This window comes from Ruditapes philippinarum, unplaced genomic scaffold (genome assembly GCF_026571515.1).
Source record: "Ruditapes philippinarum isolate M1 unplaced genomic scaffold, ASM2657151v2 ctg573_1_1_1_1, whole genome shotgun sequence".
NCBI lineage: Eukaryota > Metazoa > Mollusca > Bivalvia > Venerida > Veneridae > Ruditapes > Ruditapes philippinarum.
The window spans coordinates 245194-257223 of NW_026856765.1; positions in this window are offsets into that span (position 1 = coordinate 245194).

Genomic DNA, 12030 nt, shown 5'->3' on the forward strand with positions numbered 1-12030 from the left:
TGTATAGAAATGAATGTAATGTAATTGAAATAAAATAACAGATCAGTAGAAAGGTATTAAATATTTTCGCTATGTACAAAAGGTTTTTAAAAATCGATTGTAAAATATTTCAAATGTAGATCTAAATCTATGTATATATCAAATCTTCTTGTTTCAAATATCTTGATCTATAAATTTAATTTTAAATAGACTTTGGGATTAATGAATGGCAAACTTTTTTTTTCATTTCAAATTATTGGATACCCACAAATTAAAGTTTTTTTTCCATTTAAATCTACAGGCAAATAAAAGAGAGACAATCTATCTAGATATTGCTAGACATTGTCAAATAGGCAAAGTGTTCATTTATTTTGAAAAACGTAATATTTCTAAAAGTTTGCGTTTTTTTTTGTTGTTGTTTGTTTATTTATTTTATTAATTAATTTATTTATTTTTGTTGTTGTTGTTTTCATGACTTTTCATGCAATATTACTTCATTTTCTGGGTCTCAGGCGTAGATAAATAACTTTTTTACTCTATAACTTAAGAGACTAAAATCATTCAAATTAATTTTGTATTGATCAAACGAAGACATTTTATCCATGTTTGTAGTGTTGGTAAGTGTTTCTGCAATAAAATTCAACGACCGACCAATTAGATCTATGACTAGTTACCAAAATTCAAGATTCCCGATCTCAAATAACTGCACAAAAGAAAAATATGAATTGATTATTGATATTTTGGGATGGTACACCAGATACAAACTTCAATCTCATCGCAGTAATCTCCCCCACGTACATTCGTCTGCACCCTAGACTCTAAGGGAAGTAACTGCTGTGTGCAATTTGGATGAATACAGAAGATTTAAAACCGTCAATGAAATGATTCTTTCTCGAGCTTCTTATCTCAGTTAACGCAAATTCACTTTTGTCGTCTGTTAACGACGACAAAGCGGTTACGGTAATTATAAAACCATGCTGTAACAAAATACAAAATGACTAAAACATTTCATGGTAAGATATGTTAATATTTTTGTTTGGGTTTAAAGTCGCACCAACAGGCACGAACGGCCACCTGAGTAGAACCACCGACGTTCCGTGAGCTAGCTGGATAGCTTCTTTACGTGAAAGAATTCAAAGTTCCTGGTGGGATTCAAGCCAAACGCTGTTAAAGGCAAGTGGTTTGAAGTCAGAGACCTTATTCACTCGGCCACAGATAAGTGGGCGTGGGTCGCTATCTTACAGAACATCGGAGGTTCTACTCAGGTGCCCGTTCGTGCCAAAAATAACGCTCGGGTGGACACGTGAGGTCTTCCTTCACCAGTTAACCCGGAAAGTGGCCACACTTATGACCTCTACTGTAATGGTGCGACGTAAAACGCAGCCACGTCCACTAAACGCACACCTTTAGCTTCTATTAAGATGTGCGATTTCCGGTACAGATGTTGTGTGCTAATTTTCACAGACACTTGGGATGTGGAGCTCCGAACCCCTCAATAAAGTTTCTATTAAATGTGTTCCAAAATGAACACCGAAGCTCGACCATTCTACTTTTATGTATTTATTTTCTTCACTCATCAGAATATATTTGGAGAGAGTGAAGTGCAAAACTCTACAACCCTATGCGCACACCTTTCATTGTTTTATTTTTCATTCAGAATACAATTTTTCTACCAATATTTTCTTTATATTTTCAGGTATGTGGTTTTGATTCATGTATCGATGGTGGCTTTGGGATCGTTTGTTTTATAATTAACGTTTCATATTAGGATAAAGTTTTCATCATTTTCAAAATAACACAGTTTATATTTCCACCTTATAGTCATGTTTTGTCAGAATGGGCTCGGTGGTGATACACCGGGTCTGCTGTTTTTCTCGGGTTTCGAGACAGTCGGCTGGGTGTGTCATTCGCCGTAATCCGTGTTAGTCTAACACCACATAGGTGGCTCAAGGTTTGGACACCTTTCGTGCCATCCCGGGATGACGGACCATACCCACCGTGATTTTCGGGGTTGCGCGATCTGGGGTTCTGGTCTTGTGTTAATTCACAAGAAGTATTTAATTAATTTAATATATTAATTTAATATTGGCTTTATTCTTGTTTTTAATCTTTTTTTAAATCAAAATTTATTTAATTTATCAAATTAATATTACACCTCGTCATCCTAAGTTAACATGACAAACATCTTTATATTTTGTTAATAAAGCACAACATACAAAAAGGAAAACTTTATCTTTCATGTTCTACTAATACGAGGGTCGTATATAATTATAATAAACCCGGTTTTATTATTTATCTATTCTTTTAATTAAAATTTTCACACACACGTCTTTTTAATATTTTCAATATTTATCTTGACAATTGTTAATGTGAAATACTTTTCTACAGTGAAACCGGACTCTTTAAAAAAAAAAAACAAAAAAACATTGTGAAATTAGTGACATATATAAATTATGTTAAAAGTTTAAGGTATCATATGCAGGTTTTTATCTGAGAGTGACGTGTGTTTGTTGTTTGAATATGTACATTTGATGTTGTTTTGATAATTATCTTACTTTTATGTATATATTATAATTGTTATGTTTTCTCTTTTTTAACAAACCTTGTCTTATTGTTATACAGTAGGATATTCGTTTGTATAAAGAATTGAACAAATTAATGAAAAAAAAGTTCATTGAAACGGGGCTGCCTTTCTTATTTCATAAAATAGCACAGTACACTTAACAAAAGTTCTAACCGATCACTTTTTAAATTTTGATTTTTTATAACGGGTCAATAGATCCTTATAAAATTTTGCAGAGGTGATTTTTGTGTCATTTTCTATCGATTTGTGGAAAGAAAAATAATTTAATACGGTTTCATGTACTCGCGCGGGAGACAGGGCGCGGTTTACACATTTTGGCACGAAATGTTCGTGCAGAGCGTGGTGAGTATTTAATTTTACATTGCACAAATCCTTGTTAACTTTATACAGAACAGAACAGAACAGAACATATATTTTATTTTGAATTAAGCATATACAGCTCATCTTCATATACAACAAATATATACATGCATGAATATGAAAAATGGTAAACGTATATCAATAAATGAAATAAACTAGTGAGAGTGTAATACAACACATGTACTATTTACAATCCTTATATAACTTTATACAATACAACAAGGTGGTCTTATATAACATTATCCGGCATTCAATGAATCAAATCTCAATTTAAAAAGCTTTATTACAATATATAGCTAATTTTGTTAACACTGACTTCCTTTCTGAATTCAGCAATTCTAAAAATTTAAACATGCTAGGGTTTCTTGTAAAATAGTTGGATATATATATACTGTTTCCTAAGAGAATCATACAAAGTACAAATCAATACAAAGTGATATTCATCTTCGATGTCATTATTGTTGCAAATAGTACATTTCCGGTCATTTCTATCAATATTATTGTGTCTACCTGTTTCTATTAATAAATTGTGAGATGATAATCTAAGTTTAGCTAATATATTTATAAGTGACAAAAAACAAAACATGGCACGAATGTCGATGCAGGATCGTGCCGTAGCAGTTGGAATGTTGAATGCTGGAGCCTCAATCAGACAGGTGAGTGGCTGGTCATAAAAATATATATTTTAAAAAATATAAATAAAGTATTATTTAAATAGAAAATGTTATAATGTTATTATTCTCAATGTGTTCATTCTCTTCCAAATAAAATAAAAGTCGGATCTATTAGTATATTCTTTTTCATGTATAAGCGAAAACTCAGGGTGATCGGTTTTGAACTTTTGTTCAGTGTATAAACGTTCCTGATTTTCATATAAGGGACACGGATTTTTTCTCCTGTTTTAATTGTGATACAAAACAATTCTGTTTATTTGTGCTCCAATGCAACTTCTCATCCAAAAGGAATCACACAAGTGGTGTTTCTAAGTTTGCACCAGAAAATGGTAACTTTTACGAAAGAACAGTTCATTTTATATAGGGGGAAGAAAAAATCGCCAGGGAAATCACATAAATGGTGTTTCCACGGTTGGTACCAGAAAATGGTTTAATTTTACGAAAGTAGTAAATTTTATATAGCGAAAGAACAAATCGCCGGTCCAAAAAACGACAAATGCCACCTGAAATCTCAAATATTCCTTTGGCTAGAGCTTTGTGTCTTATATTGGTGTAAAGAAGAACTTCAAAACGTATACAATTTCCACTCCGCAACGAAATCACACGAACCGTGTTTGAAAGGTTGGCACCAGAAAATGGTGATTTTTACGGAAAATATGAGCATGTCACGCGAAAAAATCTCAATGTAGACAAAATAAACGTAACGAGTATCTATTTTCAAGAAATGGAAAACTCGGATATCTTTGACTTATTCAATAATGGTGATAGAATAAAAAAATGAGTAGTACTTTAAAACCACATTTGCAGACGACACAATTTTGTCGTATATACTCGTGAGTGCAATTGATAGTGTTGTCGAACTGGCTAAATATTCGGGTCAATGTTACAAACGAGAGCGCTTATCATTAGTCATCATTATTCATCATTACCCATATCATTGTCATTCCCAGTCATATTATTATTATTATCTTATTATTATTAACAACAACATCATTAAGTACATTAATAATTCATTAAGTACATAAATCGTATATACCATAATCCGTATATACATTAATTATAATGAATGAGCAATGAGCGCCTTCTTCGGAGAAGTGACAAAAAAATGTGTTTTTCTTCTCACTAATTAGTTCGTATCGTAAATCTTTCAGTTTATGTGACAATTTTTTGAGAAAATTTACAGAACATCAGAATCGTCTAAGTTCATAATTATTTATACCAGGGTCATTTTTTGAGAAACATAAATCTCGCTTCACTTGTATATATTTGGATATTTGTTACTTTAACATCTTCCAGTGTGTGGACATACACTTATACTGAGAATGATTCCATTCTTGCTTTTTATTGCTTTTACAAACTTCACTTATAGCAAAAGATTCGCTCAGGTCGCTGGTGTATCTGGCGTAACTGGTGGCGTACCTGGCGTAACTTGAGGGTCTTCTTTGCACAGTATAAGGACCAAGGCCGTTTTTGTACAAAATTTTGGATGGTCTGCTTTGCACAAAATTTGGACCAAAGCCCTAACCCAAACACTATTTCCTGGAGATTTCCGCTTGGCATGGTCATTTTTTTGGACCGACGATCTTTTTTCTCCTCTATATAAAGTGCATGAATTTTCGTAAAAAAAACACTATATTCTAGAGCCAATCGTTTAAACACCATTTGTCTGATCCCGTTGCAAATTCGTAATTGTACAACTTTAGTGGATCTGCTTTGCACAAAATGAAGACCAAACCCCTAACCCAAACAATGTTTCCGGCAGAAATCCGCATGGCATGGTCGTTTTTTGAACCGGCGTTTTGTTCTTTTTGTATTCAAAGGACATAAAAAAGCACAATATTCTAAAGCCAACCATTAAAAACCATGTATCTGATTCCGTTGCAGATTCGTTTTTGTACAACTTTGGAGGGTCTTCTTTGCACAAATTGAGGACCAAAGCTCTAACCAAAAAACTTTGTCCGGGAGATTTCCGCATGGCATAGTCAATTTTGTACCTCAGTTTTTTTCTTTCATTATGTAAAGTGCATAAATTTTCGTAAAAAAACAACATATTCTAGATCCAAAGGTTTAAAAATCATCTGTAACAATATGATTATATATCACTGGCTGCCGGTACAGACCGGAATTTCTAGCTCGAGGTTTACTGTTTACTGTTTATATTCCCGGCTGTACTGACAGCCGGTGTTTGATTCTTTTTCGTGCATATTACATATCAATTATTTTCAGAACAGAAATCACGATAACTGATATTTTTATAACGCGCTTTTTTTTTGTAGCGTATGAAATTACCACCTCAGTCATGATTGTAAAAATGACGTCTTCCTGAGAACGCAATTCATTCATAAAATGGCGAGCGGCAATGACGTTATTTAAAGCGCGTGACTTGTCTTTTCTAGCATCGATGTAAACGGTAGATAATTCTGTTAGATATGCAAGAAACAAACTTTATACAACTGCACCTTTGAAACGTCGCTTTTCATTGGATAATCATAATAGTTATATAGCTTTATATACACGAATGCTGTCAATTGATGAAGAAATCATTTTTTTTTCTATAAAAAAGATGCTTGCTGTATTATAGATTTGTTATGAATATTTTTTACAGGTTATATGGCCGTATATAAACGGTTGCAACACAACCTTAGCTTAGCGGTTCGGCAAGAAACGGCCATATAACCTGTCAAAAATCTTTATATCTAATATTATAATACTGCACGGTTATCCAATGGAAATCGACGTAACAAACGTACAGTAATATAAAGATAAAGATGTTTCGGGCCATATATTTTTTGAAACGTGGCATGATGATAGAATATGAAATAAACATTTCAAGCCAAGTAAAAACTTAGGGGTCACCGATCCATGCAATTTCATTTTTTTTTACTTATTTGGGTAATCTCAGGGGCAGAAATAACTTATACATACGTTCTAAAAAATCTTTTTTTTCCCTCAGTTATAGTTTCCCATATTTTGAAATATTTTTGTTACCTTTTTCATAGAAGTTTAATTTTTTAATTCTTTAAAAATATACCATTTTTTGAAATCACCAGGGCTACAATTTTCTTTCGATGAATGTTCACAATTTAAGCAAAAGAAGAATAACTTAATATTCTGTTCTCTACTGGTTACACATACAGAGACAGTTATAATAAGATAAGAAAATGGATCTTTTAAACCCTTTTTATGTTGATAAACTTGAAAACAGAAGATCGATGAATGAATTTTCTCTAATGCATAAGTAAGAACATTTTTAATTTCGACTCTAAAAATGTTATCGTTTCAGTTATTCGTTTTTAGTTTTGACTGTAAACTGTATTTGGAAATGTGATAAAACGTATATTTATTTTTACTTAATTCGTTAAAAAAAGAGTAATCTAAGTAATATTTTATCAACGTGTCAATAATTTACGTACTGAACCATAAGCGACACATGCACTGCACAGTCTGAGTTAAACCTGGAAATTAAAGACTAGTATAAAAAGAACCAATGAAATGAGCAGGGCTAAATATGTACTCTCCAGCGGCATCTGTCGAAATTTTCTTCTATCGCTCACTTTCTTGTCTGAAGTAGCGTGAGTGTATTCAGTGAGCTGCGAAGGGAGCGTACTTAATATGACATTTCTATCGTTATCCCTTTAACTGCCGTTACAATATGTAAACCCCAGAAAAAATGAACCTATCAATGGACATGCTTTCGAGTGCGGGAAACTAAAACTGCCTTCCAGTTAACGCACTATGACTGTATATGTATACGATTGAACTCTGACACATTTACAAGAGAAAGGTCCCCAAACTATGATAGTGAGTTACAAGTATGAATTGGTGTTCTCAGTATGGTAATATATACAAGTATGAATTGGTGTTCTCAGTATGGTAACAGAACACAGTGACATCCAAAACTGAGATTGTTTTTCATATTTAAGAAGCAGGTTCTGTTAATCTTTACGGGAATTTATTTTGTGTTTGTTGTTAAACCTCGAGGTTCTGTTAATCTTTACGGGAATTTATTTTGTGTTTGTTGTTAAACCTCGAACTCAAGGTATTTTTAAGTCCCAGGTTGAACGTAAACTATTCTACCAAAGGAATTACACTGGAAGGAAATAGAAGCGCAACTCGAACATCTATTTGTATAAATAATCATATTATTTTAATTAAACTAAAGAAACACGTTTCTCTGATGCCAAATTAAGAAAAGTGTTGTACTCTATTGAAAAAGTGAACCCTCATATTATACAATTTTTGTATCGGGACAAACGCACTGCGTTGCAGTCAAATCGACCGCCTTCTGCGATGTAAACAAATTTGGTCAATTCTCCTATAAAACAGGCAATAACAATTTTCAAATGGTTCAAAATATGGTTGTTTTGTGCATTTTTCATACACACCATGTAATGTTGGCATATTTGGTGGTCGTTTTGCACACATGTGTACGTGTTTTAACCAAAATTAGGCAAAAGTGGCTTCCCCTCGTCAAACTGTACAGAACTGATGACACAAATGGCAATAAATTGCACCGTGTGCGTGTAATAAGTTGAAAAGGTACATATGTGGGCTCCACTACGTGTTTCCAGTAAAACATTAAAGCATAAAGCAAAATTCAGTCATAAACATACCAACAAAAGCAAACGGCCATATTTTATCCGCCGCTTCTGCGACAAAATTTCCACCGCGGCTTCGATGGACCCACCGCTTCTGCGAAAACTATGGCCAGTGTGATTATTATGTTCTTGGTTTACAATTGTATAAATCATTTTACTATTCTTCGCAATAGTCTTATCGTGGTTTTTTTACAATTTAATAGAAACATGCAAAATTGGTTATGCGTTATATCTTTTTAAATAATGACAATTTTGTTCCACTTAAAATTGTAATGAATAGCGACAAAATAAAATGCCAAAAGTAATGGCCACATGTTTCATCTCTTGTGTTGACATTTTATATCAATTATAAACCTGATAGTCATTTTATCTGAATAATGTTATTATATAATTTTCACATTTATTGTAGTACATGTATTCTGTCTTTTTAAAGATCATAAATATCATATAATTTTGAAATGATGATATTATGATAAACAAATAGAGGTGATTTTCTGAAACATCATAAAGAACATGTAATTTCCATATTTTCAACCAGTCAAAACGAGGCTTAGACTGTTGAATGATATAAAAGTGATACAAATAACAGTTCGGACCATAAGCTTGTTCAGAACGTTACTATAAAAGCGAATCATCGGACTGAAAATGAAATCTGGTAAGACATTATTTTATATAACAAACTTATAAAACAGAATGATCTTTCAGTGTCGAATTTCAATAAAAATGATTTGTTGATCTGAAATTTAAAAGTTTTTTTGTTGGTATCAGTGTTCTTGGTTTGTCACTTATTTTACTTCATTTACAGTATAATTGTTGCTGTTGTTGTGTGTTTGTGTGTTTTGTTTGTTTGTTTGTTGTTGTTGTTGAAGTTTTTTTCACGCTTTTGTTGAAATCATCATCAAGTTCGACCAATTTCTTCATATGCCTGTAACAGTCATATTTTAATTCAGAATTCATTCTGATCTATCTAACGTGTGCCCTGGTCCGGGCTTTGATATTGAGAAACCCCCGAAGAAAGCTTCGAATGTGACGCATACGAAGACATAACAAACAAATTTAACTCATGCTTCAAGTCCGAAAGTAATGTTGATTTTGAGCGGATAGTAAGGCTGTATAATGATAATGACAACGGTGACCGTATTACGAGGGAAGATATACTTACAGAAGTGGGACTGATATGCAGGTAAAGTCTATACTAGCAATAATAAATTCCTAGAGTGAGCGAATTAGCTGTCTATCCTTCTTACCTTTGCCGATGAGCCACATATTTATATTTCAGGTCTTAAAAAAGTATTTAACCAAGTTGCAACTTTATTTGAATTAATCATTAAAATGAAATAAGCGAATGAATAAAAAGAAAACGAGTAGATTTTGATATAATAAGTAATGTTGTATACTGAGAATATACATGTACATAAACATGTCTTCGAGTGACAGTCAAGACAACTTACTTTATTCTGAAAAAGAAAAATAATACAATAGACTTTAAAACCAGCCACTAAAAATAAATATAAAAAAATTATCAAATAAAGCAATTTCTTTTCAAGCAAACTATTTTAGCCAACTGTGAATGTAATCATCCGCGTCCTTGTCCCCCATCCTCGTCTCTGACGCTGCCTTCATCCTGGTATAAACAAAGACAAAATGATGTTCGTGAAGTTGGCTCCCTAGCAGCCTAGCAGTCTGAAGTTGGCGGCCTAGCAGCCTGGAAGCCTAACAGCCTTAAGAAAACTAAGAATAGTACAAACATGAAAACAGTCGGAAATACATTAGTAGCACTTCTTTAGACCATTCTACGCCTTTTTTTTCAATATCGTGATGTTTATCTGTTAAGATGTTGAAGTTTATCTTAACATATTTTTTTTCATTCTGACGCTTCGAAATTTGTGAAGTTAGCAGCCTTATACATACGAAAAAAAACGGAAATGAATTGGTAGCACATACTTAGACTATTCCACGTCTTATTTCAGTATCGCGATCTTTATTTTATTTTTTTAAATATTGAACTTTGTTTTCCTTCTTCTTCTTATTTTTTTTTGACACTTCGAAATTTGTGAAGTTAGCAGCCTTGCAGCCTAGCAGCCTGGCAGCCTAGCACCCTAGCAGCCTAAAGAAAACTAAGAATAGTACAAACATGAAAACAGTCAGAAAAACATTAGTAGCACTTCTTTAGACCATTCTACGCCTTTTTTCAGTATCGTGATCTTTATCTTTTAAGATGTTGAAAAAGGGGAAAATGGAAATAATATATCCAAAATTATACTGAAGAAGAATTTACTATGGATAGCTGGGCGAATTTAACAAAAGAAAGTATAAATACAAAAATGTTTTAGAGAATTTCCTACATTTTTCAAACAGTCTCCCCTTTCTTATTCCTCTTTATTGGCGAAGCCGGTGAGCGGCGTCGTCTCTTATGGAATGCGTTATTATTAGCAGTTAATGTCATGTTGTGTTAATTAGTTTTATTTTGATTCCTAAAAATCAAGTAAACAAATATGTTGTTATATTTGTATTGAATAACTTTATGTCAAAAGCATGTGCATTGTGATATTTTTTCACGAAATTGCAGGCTCAGTTCAACAGCTTGTCCCTTAACTTTATTGGCAATACTAAAACACGGATTTCGAATATCGTTGTGGTCTACATTGATGCCATTCATATATATATTTTCAAAATTTTCCTACAAGAAGAACGTTCACCTGCAAATGAGTATAAGGATAGGTAAAGGAACTGTTGTAAATGATTATCCTATTGATTTTATCACCTGTTGCACAGAATGATTGTTTTTACAAAGTGTACCAGTATCCGAATATTGAAAGCTATCCGATTTTCTGCAATTACTGATGTCACATGGCCATCTAACTTTTTATGAATATTTTACAATTACTTTGCATGGCTTGATAAAACTAAGCCTGCAACATTTCATAATTTTGCTGTATAGGGTGTTCTTAAATTTGGACTTCAGGTTATCTCTTTTTAAGGGGAAGTAACTAAATTATTTGTTATTTTCTGTCTATCTTAGGTATTACTTACTATTTTTGTTATGTAAAATTTTACCGGTTGTAATGTCATCAAAGGCATAGAGGCCTTGAGGAGTGAATATTGATCAGCCGTCATAAAATTTCGTATCATAAAAAAAAGGTTAGTTTTTTATCTGTACAAAAATATAGATATTGTACATATATTAGGACAGTTGTGTTTACTTTCAAATTGACCTGTTATAAATAATGGCACAACCAATAACTGTCTTTGAATCCCTTTTTAGTAAAAATAATTATACAATATATAAATTGTTATTTTGACTAAGACTATGAGTATGTAAGGTTGTTTTTTTTCTTACTTGTTTAATTAAGAATTAATCTACCTGTTAATTTAAAAATCTAAACGTATCTGTCACGGTTTAGAACTGTTCACTATTTACGGGAGAAAATGTGTAAGCGGTCAGCTACAGCCGCAGTACATTATTCTGTGGGTCACAGGTTCGAGTTCTGGTCAAACTGAAAGTTTTTCTCATCCTGTGACTGCATAAAACCCTGAGTTTAATATACTATGCTCTGTAAACATCAGACATTCAGGGACACAAATCAATATAGTGGGAAAATATGTTGTGGTTTAGAGGACTGAATTTTTTCTTTCCATTTTTCAAACATTTTTCAGTGTAAAACGATAAATTTTATATCAGCTTCAAGGAAAAAATATTTTCCGTCGAATGCTGTAGAATTTAAGATATTTTGTCCGCCAATGGCGTTGAAATAACCGTAAAGGTTGCCAAGGATACGCAACGACGTCATGTTCAAAAACGGGCTTTGATGGTCAACTTTGACGCCATGTGTTC